Here is a 17,125-nt window from a genome sequence, read left to right as displayed (position 1 = left end):
TGTGCTTTCTTTCTCACTTGTGGCAAATTTAACTCAGAGTTAGCAGTAAGTTGCTTAGGATGTATAAGTTGTCACTGGTGGAGACTTTTGACCCTGAAACCCATTATTTTAAACAATATCTCACTTATGTTATTAAGTTATTAAGGCCTTTATGGGGATGTGTTAAGTGTGCAGTTCTGCTTAAGTAGAAGCAATCTATATGTCCATTAGTAGGGGGATGTTTAATAAGCTTAAAAATACCATAGAACACTATGCAACACTTTTAAGGAATGAACTAGAAGTCTGAGGATCCTCTTTTAATTAGTACAATGTTTTTGGTGAAAAGGTAACATATGGTAAAACAAAACAAGTAGTCTCAAGGAACATAATTTAAAAACAAAATGTCTAGTTCCATCCATGTTGCTGCAAATGGCATTATTTTGTTCTTTTTTATGGCTGAGCAGTATTCCATTGTGTATATATACCACACCTTCCTAATCCAATCATCTGTCGAGGGACATTTGGGTTGTTTCCATGACTTGGAGAATAGACTTGTGGTTGACAAGGGGGAGGGGAGGGTGTGGGATGGATTGGGAACTTGGGATTCAGTAGATGCAGGCTATTACCTTTGGAATGGTTAAGCAGTAAGATCCTGCTGTGTAGCACTGGGAACTATGTCTGGTCCCTTATGATGCAGCTTGATAATGTGAGAAAAAAAGAATTTATACGTGTATGTGTAACTGGGTCACCATGCTGGTACAGTAGAAAATTGACAGAACACTGTAAGCCAGCTCTGATGGAAAAAAATAAAAATTATTATATAAAAAAATAAATAAAAGTAAAAAAAAATCTCTTAAATCGAGAGGGAGGTAAGGGTTTGTTCACAGTCTCTTGTGTACTTTTTGGGGAGCATCATAACCCTTTCATCGCTTTCTTTTTGTTTATTTTCATTCACCAATATGTTTTAGCGATTGTTCACATTATCACAGCACGTTACCTTGATTTTCGCAGTGATTCACTGAACACATTTAATGTAATGTAACTGGTCCCTAGTGATGGGTCTTTAAGATATTTCAAATTTTTGGAGTTCCCGTCATGGCACAGCGGTTAACGAATCCGACTAGGAACCATGAGGTTGCAGGTTCGGTCCCTGCCCTTGCTCAGTGGGTTAACAATCTGGCGTTGTCGTGAGCTGTGGTGTAGGTTGCAGACGTGGCTCGGATCCCGCGTTGCTGTGGCTCTGGCGTAGGCTGGTGGCTACGGCTCCGATTAGACCTCTAGCCTGGGAACCTCCATATGCCGCGGGAGCAGCCCAAGAAATAGCAAAAAAAGACAAAAAAAAAAAAAAAGATATTTCAAATTTTTGATTTATTAAGTTACAATAAGCATTCTCCAGTATATATGTCTTTGTCCACATGAGCAAATATATATATAGAGAGAGTAGAGGAATTCCTTGGTCAGCATTTTGAATGTATTTACATTTTTTGATAGATATTGCCAAATCATTAAAGAGATTATATATATCGTTGGCCTTAGAAGACTAAAAATTCATTGTATCTATTTTTCAATTACTAAAGCCATTCAGATTCAAACTAATGCATTCATGAATGGACCCTATGAATTTTACTAACGGGCTGAAAGACAGCTGTCAGTGTAAAGCGATTTGTATTATACCTATATCCTGGCTAAGTAAAGCTAGATGTAAGGAGCTCAAAGTGCTATATACATAGAGAGAGAGAGAGAGAGAGAGAGAGATAGACAGATATCAATGTGTGCCAATGTATACATAGATACTTACATATATATGAGAGAAAATTCATTTATATGAGAATCGAATGCCCATTACATTAATGGAGAAATAATTCACAGGAAAATAAAAGTATTTTTCTTAATGATTAAGTGTAAGGAAATAACCCACGTCACCTGATCAACACATTAGTGGGCATTTGACTAAGATGAAAAACCACGGAAGAGAGAAAGATCTCTTGAAATGATTTATTTTTAAGGGAATAGTTTCTTGATGGTAGGTAAGACACAATTCTTTCTCATGCCATTTTATTTAACTACATTAGAAAAATACTCCTGGTATAATTTTAGGAATTAGAAAGGTTCTTACCCGTGTAGACGTGTATTTCATGCTTTTTTCTGCCCATGGAGCGGCCGGGGCGATGGGTGAAGGAGGACAAGGTTCCACTTGGAACATAAAACTGCTCTCCCGGTTGTGATGGAAGAGCTCATAGGTGACCAGTGCTCCTACTGAGAACAACTGGAAAAGTCAGGTAAGATTTGTAAAACGTGTTCCAGAGGATCAGGCAGCTGCTGAAGCCAGAAGGAGCGCTGCCAGGAGAGAAGGGAAGACATCAGAGAGAGCCAAACGTGCTGCCTTTCCCTCTCTGGTAGCTGATCCGGGGCAAGAGGCAGAGAATGCAGGTTGGGAGCAGCTGCTGAGTGGCAGGGCAAGGCACTGGTGCTTTCTGTAACCTTCCGAAGCTTGGGAAACCCAACGTGGAGCTGAATTTTGCCTGGAAACCCAGAAAACAGAAACCCAGAGAGAGGCACAGAGACGTGCACCCAATACTCAGTATGGTCTCTCTTGAGTTATTTGCTAATGAAGATGCTCCGTGTAGCCAGTCTAAAAAGCCAAGCAAGAAACAGCGGAAAAGTAGAACAGTTTTTCCCTCTCTATTGTTTTCATGGTCCCAAGGACAGAGAACCTAAGAGTTAAGAGCTTGCAAAGGAGAAACTGTAGAAAACAACCTAGGCTGTCTGTGCTGAAAAGAAGGCAAGAAAGCAGAGGAGGAGCTTCTGCTGTGGCACAACAGGATCGGCAGGGTCTTGGGAGCGCGGGGATGCGGGTTCGATTCCCAGCCTGGCAGAGCTAAGTTAAGGATCTGGCATTGCCACAACTGCGGCTTAATTCGTGGCTGCAGATTGGATCTGGTCCCTGGCCTGGGAGCTCCATATGCCACAGAGTGGCCAAAAAGAAAAAAGAAAACAAAGCAAAATAAGTATTAAATGGATAAGACACATAGGCTACTAACAGTTTTGTGGTAGACATTAACCCAAACGTATCAATAAAACCCACTAAGTCCAATACAATGTATATAAATCGTCAGATATTCATTCCACTTGACAAGTAATAGCAAATTTAAAATATGCAGCTGACTAATATTCAAAGAGAAACAATGATAAAAATACAAATTGAATGTTAAAGACATGGAAAAATATATGATAAAACTCTAAACAAAACTGGTTTAGTTTGACTAACTTAAATCAAGATAGGTTGTATTATAGACAAAGGTATTTTATACTGACTGAATAGTGATTTCACAGAGAGATGTAACAATTTAAATGTGAAGGTAACTAATATTCTAGCTTTAAAATGCAACTATACTGATCAAATAAAAGGAAAAACTTCACAGTTCCAAAAGAATACTTTCTCCTACCTCCCTCAGAAGCTGATAGAACAAGCAGAAAAAAATCAGTAGAATTTTGAGGCTATGAACAACATGAGTAACAAACTGGGCCGAATTAACACCACCACCAATAATTAGAATGTACCTCTTGGTCACGTAAAACATGTACAAAATTTAACAAGAGGTTATGTCATGAAGCAGGTCTCAGCCACTTGCAGAGGAATTATCTCCTTCAGAGTACAAACATTTTTAACTGAGCGATAATGAAAAGATGATATACCCAAACTTACAGACTGCAGACAGGTCTGCTCCAAGGACATTTATATACAAACATACATACATATCCTTCAGAGTACAAACATTTTCAACTGAGTGGTAATGAAAAGTTGATATACCCAAACTTACAGACTGCAGACAGGTCTGCTCCAAGGACATTTATATACAAACATACATACATTATTTAAAAAGAAAGGTGAAAAATCAGTGAACTAAATATCCATCTCAGAAGTCAGAGAAAAATTAGCACATCACACTCAAAGAAAGTAGATGGAAGATATTAAATATAAGAGCTGATATTACTTAAATTGAATGGGTAACTATATATAGGCAAAGACTCTCTAGGATCTTTGAATAGATTAATAAAATTGACAGATCCTTGGGGAATCTGGTCAGAGTCTAGAATGAAAGAAAAAATTATGAAGAAGAAAAAACATTGAGCATCACAACAACTCCTATAGATGTTTGAAAGTTTATAAGAAGTTATCAAAAACAACTTAGGGCCCTAAATTTGAAAAATAAAGTAAAATGGTAATATTTCTAGAAAAATGCAACTTATTAAAACTGATACACACAAATTAAAAGACAAAAAAACAAAAAGAAAATAGAAAAGGCCCAAAGTCCAAACCCATTAAAGAAATATATCCTATAATAATAAAAAAGATCTTACTATAGAAATCTTCAGCTGAAAATGGCTTCACTAATGAATTTTTCTGATCATTTAAAAAAGAAACAGTACTAATTCCGTTTGAACTCTTTTAGAAGCCAGGAAAAGAGGTAATGCACCCAAATTTATGAGTTTAGCATGACTTTAGTATGAAAACTTGTCAAGAATATTATAGGAAAGTAAAATCATAGACAAATCTCCTTCATAAACATGAATGCAAAAATTCTAAACAAAGTATTACCAAATTTAATCCGAGTGAGTTTATTCTTGAGTAATTTAAGTTTGCTTTATCAATCAGTGCCACTTAACCCTATTGAAGAATAAATGGGATCATATAATGATCTTAATAAGTACAGAATAAAATTCACCACCCATTTATGATTTTTAAAACTAATAGCAAAATATGCATAGGAGGAAAAATTTTAGGACATCTAAAGCAAAGCAAAACCAAAAATAAAACCTGTAGCGAATATCCTAATGAGTGGTAAGACTTTGAAATCTTTTCAGTTGCTATGAAAATCTAGGCAAGGATGCTGGCTGTCCCAGTTCTTTAAACTGGTCTCAGCTGGTCCTGCATGGCAAGAAAACTTTAAATGGTACAGGAAATGGAAAGAAGGAAAGAAAGCAGTCATTATTTGCAGATGAAATAATTGTGTATATAAGACTACGATACAATTTGAAAATGGAATTTATATCCTGGGCATATAAAGTCTATTTGTTTATTGGGAACTGAAAATTTCAATGTCTGGTACAGTGTCAGGTGTGGTATTGACTTAATGCATACCACATTGGAGAAATGCATATCTGCTTGTTTTTAAAGTTCAGGCACAGCCAATGTTTTAGCGCAGTAACTGCATCATAGAGAAATAAATAAGTGAAACCCAACCTTTGGTTTTGGTGAATATGCAACTCCATGAGTTGAAGACACTCACTTCCTAGCAGATCTGAAAGCATTTAGAGCAGTGCTTCTCAGCTTTCACTGTGCATCAGAATCACCTGGGGATGCTGCATGTCCAAGAAGCTCCCAGGCAGTGTGGGTGCCACTGGTCCTAGGATCTCACTTGGCCTCAGTCTGTGTTTGTCACACTTAGCCACACATTGGAATCACGCAAGAAGCTAGACAAGGTGATTCTGAATCCTGCTCCAGAGATATTGGGATTTGATGGGTGTGGCTTGAGGAGATAAACCTTTCCTGAAGTGTTCAGTCTCCTTATCCCTGCTGAGTCCGCCCCAGCCAAAGTCTGGGATATGAGGGCTAATGAAGTCCCCTCATCCAGGAAACTTTTAAAGCCGGGCCAGTGCAACTCTGCATTATTGCTTAATGCAGAGTTAAGAGTGAGGGAAATCTGAGCGGCTGGCTATTTTCCGACACTTGAGAAATGGAAGCGTCTTTCTGTGTAGAGACCAAAGAATGAAACCCAACAAATAGGAGTTGAGATCTCAGGACCCTGGGGTTTTGTTCCTCTGTTTTGAGAACCAGCTAAACTTCCTGCCTTTAACTTCCATGGACAGTTTTATACATTTTCAAAGAAATTCCCCTTTGAGGGTTATCTAGCTGCTATCAAATGATTCTTGGCTAAGATAATAACTGATCAATTAAAGCAACAGGGTTTGAAAGTCTCATTGATTATTAAATTATAAATGAATACGCATGTTCATATATTCTTTATAGACATTTTCTGCCAAAAGGGCATCTTTGCTGAACAAGTAGGGAAGTGAATGTTGAAGGAAGGATGCTAACAAGAGAGGCATCCACATCTTTCCTGATGATACCTGCCATTTTTATCCTGCAACTGTAGCAAATGGTCCCAGCTTTTGTTGGTGCCTCACCAAAGCAATACAAGCAAGAAGAGATAAAGGTTATATGAAGAGTAAGGGGGGAGTTTATAAAATCCATATTTCAACTTATTGGGTCCTCTTCCTTCTCATGCTAGGAGGGGAATTGCAAGAACAGGTTTCCTTAAACAAGACTGTTCATAGCCACAGGAGCTGTAGATGCCTGGAAAATTTAAACTGTGACCCGTGAGATTTGGTTCCATGAATGAATCTTTAAATAACTGTGTATTTATTATGTTCTTAGTACAATGATATATAATTTACAGAGGCAAAAATGCTGTATTTTCATGGTCCCTGCCTTCAAGAAGTTTCCAGAACAGTTTCTCTTACTTGTACATCATTTTCCAAGTGCTAGTGTAATGGACAGGAACTCAGGATTTGTAGCCTGGTTCTTCATATTCAACTTATAGCTCTGCCACCTTCTGTCATGTGACCCTGGGCTTCCATTTCCGCGTCAATAAAATGTGAATTAAAAAGTGTCCACCTCAGATGTGTATTGACAGAATTAAATGACTTCAAATCAAGGACTTGAAGTAGTCCTTTGCCTATAGTTGTAAGTAATCAGTAGTTTTTAGCTGTTATTACTATTATTGCTTTCACTGTTATTTTTGTCCCCAAATCTATATTTATATTCCCCAGGCAGAATGTTGAGTCTCTAAAGATAGGTTTTATAACTTTTAATATTTCACGTATTATCGCAGGGTCTCATGTGGGTCTTAAGGTCCAGAAGCAGAACAATGTATGTTGTTAATTAATTTAATTCTTTGAATTTTTAGGGTTCATTCATTATTATTGTTCTCAGGTCTCACACAGAATGGCGTAACACACATGTCAAACGTATTTCTTTCACTAAAGCATTATTCTTAGGAAAATATTCATGCAAATGAAGTCTTCAGGAGAAAAATCTTATTGGAATATTTTCACAAATACTGTTTACTTACTGATAAATATTTTCATGAAGTGGTCAATCAAACCCAACTCTGAACAACACTTGATATATAGATTGTTATTTCAGTTTCATGACTATTAATCTAAAATTTTATAAAGTAAAACTGATGTGCAATTAATTAAAGGTTTCATGAAGGCTGCCAGAAAAGATGACTAAAATAGTTTGAATGCCTTCTTACTTTATTATTAGAGTATTATATTAGAATTAAGTAAGACCGAATAAACTGATACATCCAGGAATATTTCATTTAAAATTATATTTTAAAACTCCCTTCCTTGACTTGTTAAATTCTAAAAAAATATTTGCACTACTGCATAAACAAGCCATGTCCTTATCAGTTTAGCTGTAGGCTCTGTCGTGTGGGGCAGGTTATAATTTTTGTTTTGTTCCTCTGACTAATGCTGTAGTTCCTAGTGGTTAAGACATAGCATTTGTTTATAACCTTCAACACTGTGTAAACTTGTTTTCTTCTTTGGCAGAAGAATCTTCTCATTATAATTTTAAATGATTTCCTTTTCACTCACCAAACAATGCCATAAAGGTAAATTATAAATATTGAGAGCACTAGGTGATTGTAATCCTTCTGAATATGAGATTTTCCATTATCTTAGCATGCATTTGCTTGGATGATGTTTCATTAGAAAGTCTGGTTCAAAACCACCATAATATAAAATAAATTGAGAGATACTTCTCAAATATTTATATGCTCAACAGATATTTATTTATCATGTACCAACTACCTTTCTCCGGTCCTGGGAATACCAGCATAAGTAGATCGCAGCCCCACTCAGACTAATCTTTACAGGTTGCTGTAGAAATGGAAGACCGCCACCAGCACAGTGAGGACACACGCTGAGCAGATGCGTTTTCAGCTGGGGTGGGAAGCGTGGTGTCAACGATGATTCACGTCCTAGAACTGTTTACTGAAGGCGCTCTTCTATGTCGGGGTTTGTTCCCAGATGCTAGGAAATGCAAAGATTTGTATGCTCAAACTCTGCGTCTCGAGGAAGCCTGTGATCTGGTGAGAAGACTCTACATTCTGAACGAACAATGAATGCTGTAAAAATCTGCACAGGCTACAAGGAGGACATGGCGGGAGGAGTGGGGCTGGGAGATGAGTAGTGCAGGCTGAGGAATTAGGGGCCTCACGCTCACCTAAACTGCTCTTTAAAAGTTGGAGGCAGAGGGTGCGGACACTCAGAGTGACTACTGGGAGCAGATGCGGAGATGACGTGGTGTGTCCACAGAGCTGTGACGGTCGATGTGCCTACTACCACTGGGGCAGAAAGGAAGGGGCCTTGGTGGGAGGTGTGTTGGAGAAGGTGGAGGGTCGGGTCCCCCCAGGTCTTGTGTTCCAGGTCAGGGCGGTCAGAAGAGCAGAGGGAGATGGCGTTAGACTTTGCCTTGTGAGGCAGTCTGGCTGCGGGATCGGTGAGAAGCAATGCATTTGGCCTCCAACAAAATGAATGGTGTGTATTAGGTAAATTAGCTCTTCCATGGGGACAGCTATCTTTTTTCATTATTTCTCTCAGGAGAATGGTTTGCTTTTACTGGGAAGACACTGTAATCAATCAGCTGTTCTAACAATAAAATCAATCAGCAACTGTTTATTGGGCTTCTGTTAGGAAAGAGCATTTTACCTGTTATGTATGTATATGGCAAATAGATGTCAGCGATGCGAGTGTCCTAATTCCTCCATCCCTGTGGGCCTGTGATTTCATCACCAGTCCTTTGCCTGAAGCTCACTCTTCTGCAGCCTCACCGGCCTTCGGCAGCGCTGCTAGCAAGTCCGTCCCCATCCTGACCTCCATCCAGAGTCCTCCATCCAGGCCCGTGACCAGCCTCTGCCCAGAGAGCTTTCTCCAAAATCTTCAGACGGCTGCCTTCAGACTCGTTCAGAGAGGTCTTCCCAGACTGTGCCATGGAAACTCCCTCAGCTACCCCTATTTTGTTACTCTTTTCCTTTCTCTTCTTCAGATCTTGTGTCACCTTCCAAAGTTATCTTGCTCAGTGATCATTCCACTTTGTTTGTACCTGGCACCCTCTTCTTCCTGTGCCTTGTTGCAGGTTATAAGCCTGGATCTCTTCTGCCTCGTTCACTGCTACCACTCAGCACTTGAACAGCGTCTGCAACAGGGTGGGCATTCAGTAAATATTCATAGAATGAATGAACGAGAACGAGAGAATTCCCTCATTAGAATACAACAAAATCAAATCGATGCATTAGACTTAACTCATACACTGTGTATTTATGAGTGAAGAAAAAATGAGATTCATGAATGGGGAAATACTGAAAACAATCAAAGATGACTTTGCTATAATGAACAAAAAGCACATAGAGGCTACTAGTAAGTTAACTATAAAATTAAGACTGATTTGAAAACTACTATAATTTCATGTTGTAAAACATTTCCCCTTACCAATATAAAACTGTGTAATAAAAATAATAAGCCACTATTACTTTAAAAATCAATCAAAAAACAAAATAAAATGATGGGTGATTAAAAAAAATCATTGAGTTATGAAGGCATTTCATTGCTAGAGTCAGAAATAAAGGGTTTTAGGCTTTAGCATGTTTTCCCCCAAATAATTTTTTAAATGTGTAGTCTTCTTGATCAGTCTCCATCTTGAGCAACCACAAATCAATCTTTTAAATAACATGCAATGAAGAGGGGTTTTTGTTCATCTTGCAAGTTCTGTAGAGTTGGCAGCAGGCAATTCCAAGCAGTTAAATGTGTTTGTTTAAAAGCTTCCAGTGGATGGATGCATGAGCAGGCTTCCCCGTATTTCATTCCAGTTTCTTCCTTGTTTGGCAACTTTGAGTTTTGGATCAAGTTGTGCTGGTTAATGGATTCAATAATTCACCTGTTTGAGGTAGTGACAGTTTGTGCTTCTCAGCCGCGTGGTGGAAACTCCACTGACCTTCCATGTTATGCTTCTGTTGGTCTCCATTCAAACTGCAGCAGTCACGGCACTCATTCTTTGAACTGGTAGAATTTCCTATTTATCTTCCCTTCTATACCTTCAAAAATGCTTTTGTGTACCTTTCATATATGTGTTTTTTTCTTAACATCTCTCAGTCTGATTTAGATTTACAGGTTTAATAACTGAGTAAGTAGAAGTCGAATCGTACTGTAAATTTGAGAATAGGCTTTTGTTTCCTAGCCAAGACAATCATTTAACCACGTAACTGATAAATAGATTTTGCTTTGAATAGGGTGCTACTAATAATTACAACTAACTTTAAATAACAATCATGGGCTATTCATGGGATTAAGTGTTCTCTAAGCACTGTTATGTTAAATTCTTCAAATAAATTTACCGATTCACTTCTCTTGTTACCATTCCCAATTGGTAGCTGGAGGAACTGACATTTAGAAAGGCTAAATGAATGTGCCAAATGTAAGGGGCCAGTAAGTGGTGGACTAAGAAAGAGAACATGTTAGGAACACGCATGCAGGCAGTTGCACTCAATAGCTTGTAATGACCTATAATGGAAAAGAATATTAAATATATATATATATATATATATATATATATATGTGTGTGTGTGTGTGTGTGTGTGTGTGTGTGTATCACTTTATTGTACACCAGAAACTAACAAATCAACACTGGAGATCAGCTATACTTCAAGTTTAAAGAAATGTGCTTTAGCCTCAGACAGTCGTCCTCATGACATGAAGGCATTGGGGTTTGTGGGTGTGTGCAATCAACTAGAGTTCCACAGTTTGTAGAAGCAGCTCTGATTGGTAAGACATTCACATTCTCAGATTTGGTCAAGACGTTTTCGTTATTGCTTATGTGTACTAATCATTATGATTTGGGTAAGTATAAAGTAGACAGCACAAGGTGCTTGACAGATATACCAGGTACTCTCTGCTTAATAAAACCATTCTCTTCCGTCTGGATGAGATTCAGTGGCTTTTTGATCCCCTAGCCTTCTTCTCTGACGCTGCCCCTGTCCTCTGCCATCCTTCTCTCCCTGGAAAAGAAATAAGGAAAGGAGGAAGGGAGGAAGGAGAGAAGAAAGGAGGGAAGGAAGGAGGGCGGGAGGGAAGGAGGAAGGAAGGCAAAGAAGAAGGGCGGGAGGGAGGAAGTGACTGCCCCTGGGTCTCTTTTCACGTCGTTTCTCCCCTCTGTGTGCTTTCTCCTCCTCTCTGCTTATCTAGATCTTTCACAATTCAGCTGAAGTCCCACCTCCAAAAATGAGTCTTTTACATCGCTACAAGCTCTAGAGTTTCTCTCTTTTCTAAATTTCTGTTGCAACACCACAGGTTTTAGAACCAAATTTGTTCTCTGATCTGTTCACATACACTAATGAGATTTCTCCAAGTGGAATATAAATATGTATAAAAGAGGAGAAAGTAAATTAGCATTTTAGTGACTGTCTCCACCATCCTTCCCTCCCTTCCCAGAGGTTATTCACTAAATATACTTTGTATGGATGGTAAATGCTGGTTAATTAACCACTTAACATCTCCTGCTTGAAATCAGTCCTACAATTCTACACAGTTTTTATGAAGTACTAAGGAGTTGGTACTTAGTAAATCTTGATTTAAAAAAAAAAATTCTTAAAGCCCATATAACTCTCTGAGCATAATAGTGTCTAGAACAATAATGAGACCACTTTTATTTTTATGTACATATAGTATATAATATATACTTATATGAAAAACACATAAAACATTGGGCAAATGTACGGTAGACTTAAAATTATCTGACTTTGTTTTTATGCTATTATTCAGAGACTTATTAGAAAGAAAAGAAAGGAGAAAAGAGGTTTAGGAAGGTGGTAATGTGACATTTATGAGGCACAGTTCATAAAGCATCACAAAGATCAGGGGAGGGAGTGACGGGTTGGATGGGAGTAAAATGAATGATACTTCAGCCTTTCAGTGTGAATGGTACAGAATGATCCCTCACAAAGAAATCTGTAAAATGGTGCGTTATGGCAGAAGGATGGAGCTTGAAATGGCCTCAGAAATTCTCTAGTCCAGCAGTTCCCACTGTGGCACAACAGGATAGGCCAAAAATAAATAAATAAATAAATAAATAAAAATAAAAAAAATTATCCAGTCCAGCTACTCATTCTAGATGTGATGACTGAAGAATAACAGGATATATAATTTGCTCAGAATCAGTATAGTTCTTATAGGTTCTTATGTGCCCTGACTCAATTTCCTTTATATTTTACGTATTGTTTTCAGAATTTCTTACATCTGTATCTTCTATGTATGTTTTTATGTGTTTCGTATACATGGAGAGCTTTAGATATTTGTTTTTCGAAATGTCGTTGGCTTTGGAAATTGTCTTCATGTCAAGATATACATATCTATACATCTGAATAAGCTATTCAGCCATTCTTTAATTATGTGAAAGCCTATCACCCCCCACCCCAATCTGTGATTTTTGGAATCACCAGATTGATTATTCTTCCCTTCCCAAAATACCAGCATGCCTTATTTTGCATGCCAGTCTGCAATGGAGACAGGTGCTAATTTTGAAAAGAGCTGCACTAATTGAAACCTGTCAATGAAATCTACACACCTGCACTTTCATGTGTTTTGGTGATGCTGTTATAAAAGTTCTGACTTTCATTTATTTTTTCTGGGTTTTGCTTCTCTAGGAAGCGCGTGATCAAATAATCATATTCCACTTATTCCCTCATTCATCTTAAAATTTTGAATATAATATTTATTCTCATTTTGTCTTGAAGTCTTTGACTTTATATACACACATTTGTCTTATAATCCACTTAAATCTACTTGAATGTAAACTGCTGTCAACCTTAGCCTTTAAGACATCTAGATGGAAGTAGCTAAAATTGGAATTGTTTTCACCCTCAGTTGAGTTTAATCAGGCAGCCAAGGGGCACCAGCCTGGAGAGGCAGGTGAAGCCGTGGTGAAGAAGATACCCATAGAAGATGGAAGAGAGAGAGAGAGGACTGACCGTCTTGGAGCTTGGCCACATGTGGGAAACTCTAGAAGATGGGAGTTATTAGGGAGGGTGGATCCCACGAAAGGAGAGAGAGAAGGAGAGGACAGAGGCGAGTGAAGGAGACACAGCGGGGACTTCTTCAGATGCCAGCTGACGCCAGGCCTTTCCAGCCCCTCCTTTATGCTCTCCTCCCTAGGGGCCAGTGTCTGGGAGGGCCACACAGAGACGTGAATAACCCCAAGGAGGTAAAGATAGAAACCAATGAAACGTGCGCGTGTGCGTGTGTGTGTGTGTGTGTGTGTGTGTGTGTAGATGGAGATTGATAAATACAGAGATCTATAGAGAAGGATGTGTAGATATGGAACAAAGACTAGAACTTGTCACTAGAACACTGAGAATGTGTGTGTCCTATTAGAGACATTTGTAATATCCTGATGTGGTGCACTAGGATCACTTTAAGTTAAGTTGTCCACACAGAGATGTTTTGTCGACAAACATCTGATAGCAAAAGATAGCTATCATTTCTTGTTACTAATACATTAACATATACATTTGAAATTTTATTCCAAGAATAAGAAATGTGGAGGATTAAACACAGGTTATTGTCATTTCTGAGGCCTCTGGGAATATCATTTTTTTGAAACCGTTGACAGGGAAATTGAAGAGAGAGGCAGGTGACGGGGGGAGCGAGAAAGAGAGAGAGAGGAGAATATTATGTGGCTGAACTGATATTTTCCCAGGTTGCCTTCGAAAAACAAAAAGGAACTCATGTGGAATAGTTCTAACATTTCTAGTTTTATATCGTCTATATCAGAGGAGATGAGTTGCCCCTGAATTTGATGTCAGCAAGGATATGAAGGGCTCATTATAAAGAACGCAGTTCGTTTGCTACTTGAGATCCCAGGAGTCTGTGTGACTGCAGGCAGTGTGAACCGCCAGCCCAGCAACTCCAGGCGAGTCCTGCTGTGCATTCTGCTTGTTCATAGCCCGCCTTCTGGAATCAAAATCTCTGCAGACGTCCTCCAGCCGCAATCCTGGGTGTTTGGTAACCTCAGGAGCATTGTTTCTGTGAGGTCTCCCAAATTTTAAAAGTAATTTTCTCATATTTTAACTAAAAATAAAAATTAGGATTATTATTCAGCTATATCTTAAAAGGTAGTTTTTCCCCCCATTATTTTTTTTTCTCATTTTAAAGTATTACATGCTCAGATTCTGCTCCTCATTTGTAAGACCTACATGGAATGGGCCGGAGGGGGCATGCATAAGCCCCCAACACAAGGGAACACAGAGCAGACACCATACATTGGCAAGTTTTATTATCATGCAATTATTAAACAGTATTTGAAAGTACAGCATAAGAAAAAATAAGCAATTTTGCCAACATCAGATAATATTTATAGAGCACCGTTATTATATTTAAACATTCAGTTCTGAGGGTTCAAGAAGCTGGGAGGTTTGAGCTGGGTTACCAAGGTAATTGCTTCAGCTGCTATGGGATGAGCGTGAACCCCATCTTCTCTGTTCAATAATTGATCTGTCAATCACCCCAGAGATGTGAATATTAAAACTATGTCATAACATAAACCATACATGTTTTATAAACCGTATCTCAGAATTCCTTTTTTTGTCTCAAAACATTTGCCCTTTTTTATGCCACTCTTAGATCAGACCTATATACACAAATTAAAATCTGAACCAGCTATTAATAATTATAACAAAATATAATTTTGTCCCAGTTATTCATTCCACAAATACATATCAAGAACTTCTCTATGGCAGGGGCGGCAGGTAGAAAGATGATAAAACAGCCTCCCAGCTTTTGGGTGCCAGTGGATGGGAATGACATTTGCTTTGTGCAGTGATGGCTTCCTAGGACCCTGAGAATTGCTTGTCGTGTAATGCTGGTCTTAGGGGCGGAGGGTGATCTTTGAGGTTTGTTTCATTCATATGTGGATGTTGAAAGACTTCAGGGAAAATAATGGACTCAAGGAAGGGCCCTAAGTTTGAGAATTCATGGTGTATAGCTGGGTGTGAATGAACTAGAATGACTGCCGGACGTTGTGCAGAAAACTCGGAGGGATGGGTAGAGGTGAGAGTGGACAGACAGCTTAGCAAACTTCAGAGTACCTTTGTCTAAGAGAGTGTGCTTAATTGGATTGGACAAAGGAAAGTCATCAGTGGCATCGCTAGATAAATAGGTGGGGGCTTCAGTGTGTGTGTGTGTGTTTATCCCCATTGAATTTTTTTCTCTTTTCAACGAAAGTTACATAGGTGCTTTCTGGGTTAGGTTGACAGCTGCCTAACTACAGGCAGGTATTGAGGATGTTGTGGTTTGGCTGCAGGCCACCATGGTAAAGCAAATACAGCAATAAATGTGAGTCATGTGAGTTTTTTGGTTTCCAATGCATATGAAAGTTATGTTTACATTATACTATAGTCTGTTGTGGGCAATAATAGCATTATGTCCAAAAAAAAGTGTACATACCTTAATTAAAAAGACGTTATTGCTAAAAAATGCTAACCATTATCTGAGCCTTCAGCAAGTCTTCATCTTTTTGCTGGTGGAAAATCTCTCCTCTGCACTGACAGCCACTGACTGACCAAAGTAATGGTCGCAGAAGGTAACCACAGGTGGCTGGGGGTGGGGTTGCTGTGGCAATTCCTTAAAATAAGACACCAACGAAGTTTACCACATCAATTGGCTCTTCCTTTCATGAACGATTTCTCTGTAGCAAGCAGTGCTGCTTGATAGCATTTTACCCACAGTAAATTGAAGTAATTCTCTCCAACTTTGCTGCTGCTACTTTATCAATTACATTTATGTAATATTCTATAAATCCTTTGTTGTCATTTTAACACTCTCCACAGCATCTTCACCAGGATTAGATTCCACCTCAGAACCACTTTCTTTGCTCATCCATAAGCGGCACTCCTCATGCATTAACAGGTTATCATGGGTTTGCGGCAGTTCACTCACATTTTCCGGCCCCACTTCTACTTCCAGCTCTCTTGCTCTCTCCACCACATCTGCAATTATTTCCTCCAGTGAAGTCTTGAACCCTTCAAAGTCATCCATGAGGGTTGGAGTCTACTTCTTCCAAACTCCTGTTGATATTTTGTCCTCGTCCCGTTAATCACAACTGCACTTAATTGTGAATCCTTTCCAAAAGGTTTTCAATTGACTTTGCCCAGATCCATGAAAAGAATCATTATCAATGGAAGCTAAAAAACTAAGAAAATACATTTCTTAAATAGTGAGCCTTGAAAGTCAAAATTATTTCTTGATCCAAGGGCTGCAGAATGGATGTTGTGTTAGCATGAGAACATGGTTAATCTCACAGTACATTTGTATCAGAGCTCTTAGGTGACTGGGTGCGTTGTCAAGGAGCAGTAGTATTTTGTTCTTTTTGTTGTTGTTGTTGTTGTTGTTGTTGTTGTTTTCGTGAGCTGTAGGTCTCAACAGTGGGTTTAAACTATTCAGTAAGCCGTGTTGTAAGTAGATGTGCTGTCGTCCAGACATGGTTATTTCATTTAGGATGAACCGGCATTTACAGGCCCTCTGATTTTCAGAACGGAGAATGAGGATTGCCTTCAACCTCGTAAAGTCACCAGCTGCATAGGCCCCTGACAAGGGTCGCCTGTCTTTGGGAGCCTTGAAACCGGACGTTGACTTCTCCTCTCTAGCTATGCAAGTTCTGGATGGTTCATTGCTCCAGTGTGAGGTTGTTTCGTCCACACTGAAAGTCTTTTGTTTAGTCACCTTCATTAATGCTCTTAGCTCGGTCTTCTAGAAAAGCTGCTGCAGCTTCTACATGAGCACTTACTGCTTTTACTTTGCACTTTTCTCTTATGCCCAGGGTGTTTTTCCTTGACCCTCATGAACCAGCTGCTTCTCTTCTGCAGCTTCCCCAGCTGTCTCAGCCTTCACAGCTTTGAAGAGACCTGGGGCCTTGCTCTGGATGAGGCCCTGACTTAAGGGAATGTTGTGTCTGGTTTGACCTTCTGTCCTAACCACTAAAACTTTCCCATTTCAGCAGTAAGGCTATTTTACTTTCTTATCATTC

At 38.9% G+C, this 17,125-nt stretch overlaps 1 protein-coding gene and 1 long non-coding RNA gene across 5 annotated transcripts in view; both read left to right on the top strand.

The window, feature by feature from the left end:
- The window catches only part of NALF1 (NALCN channel auxiliary factor 1), a 603,416-nt gene that overhangs the window by 193,143 nt on the left and 393,148 nt on the right, over positions 1–17,125 (top strand). The gene's annotated exons all lie outside the window — the stretch shown is intronic.
- LOC146398719 (uncharacterized) lies at positions 1,063–9,614 on the top strand. Its single transcript, XR_014819942.1, has 2 exons — positions 1,063–3,698; positions 3,814–9,614. It is a non-coding gene; the product is annotated as an uncharacterized LOC146398719 (long non-coding RNA).

Source organism: Sus scrofa, chromosome 11 (assembly GCF_054392235.1).
Source record: "Sus scrofa isolate SSC_HxYL_T2T_F1_AM1 chromosome 11, Sscrofa_HxYL_maternal_Yorkshire_Landrace_v2.0, whole genome shotgun sequence".
Lineage (NCBI taxonomy): Eukaryota > Metazoa > Chordata > Mammalia > Artiodactyla > Suidae > Sus > Sus scrofa.
This window is presented reverse-complemented; position numbering and strand designations above follow the sequence as displayed.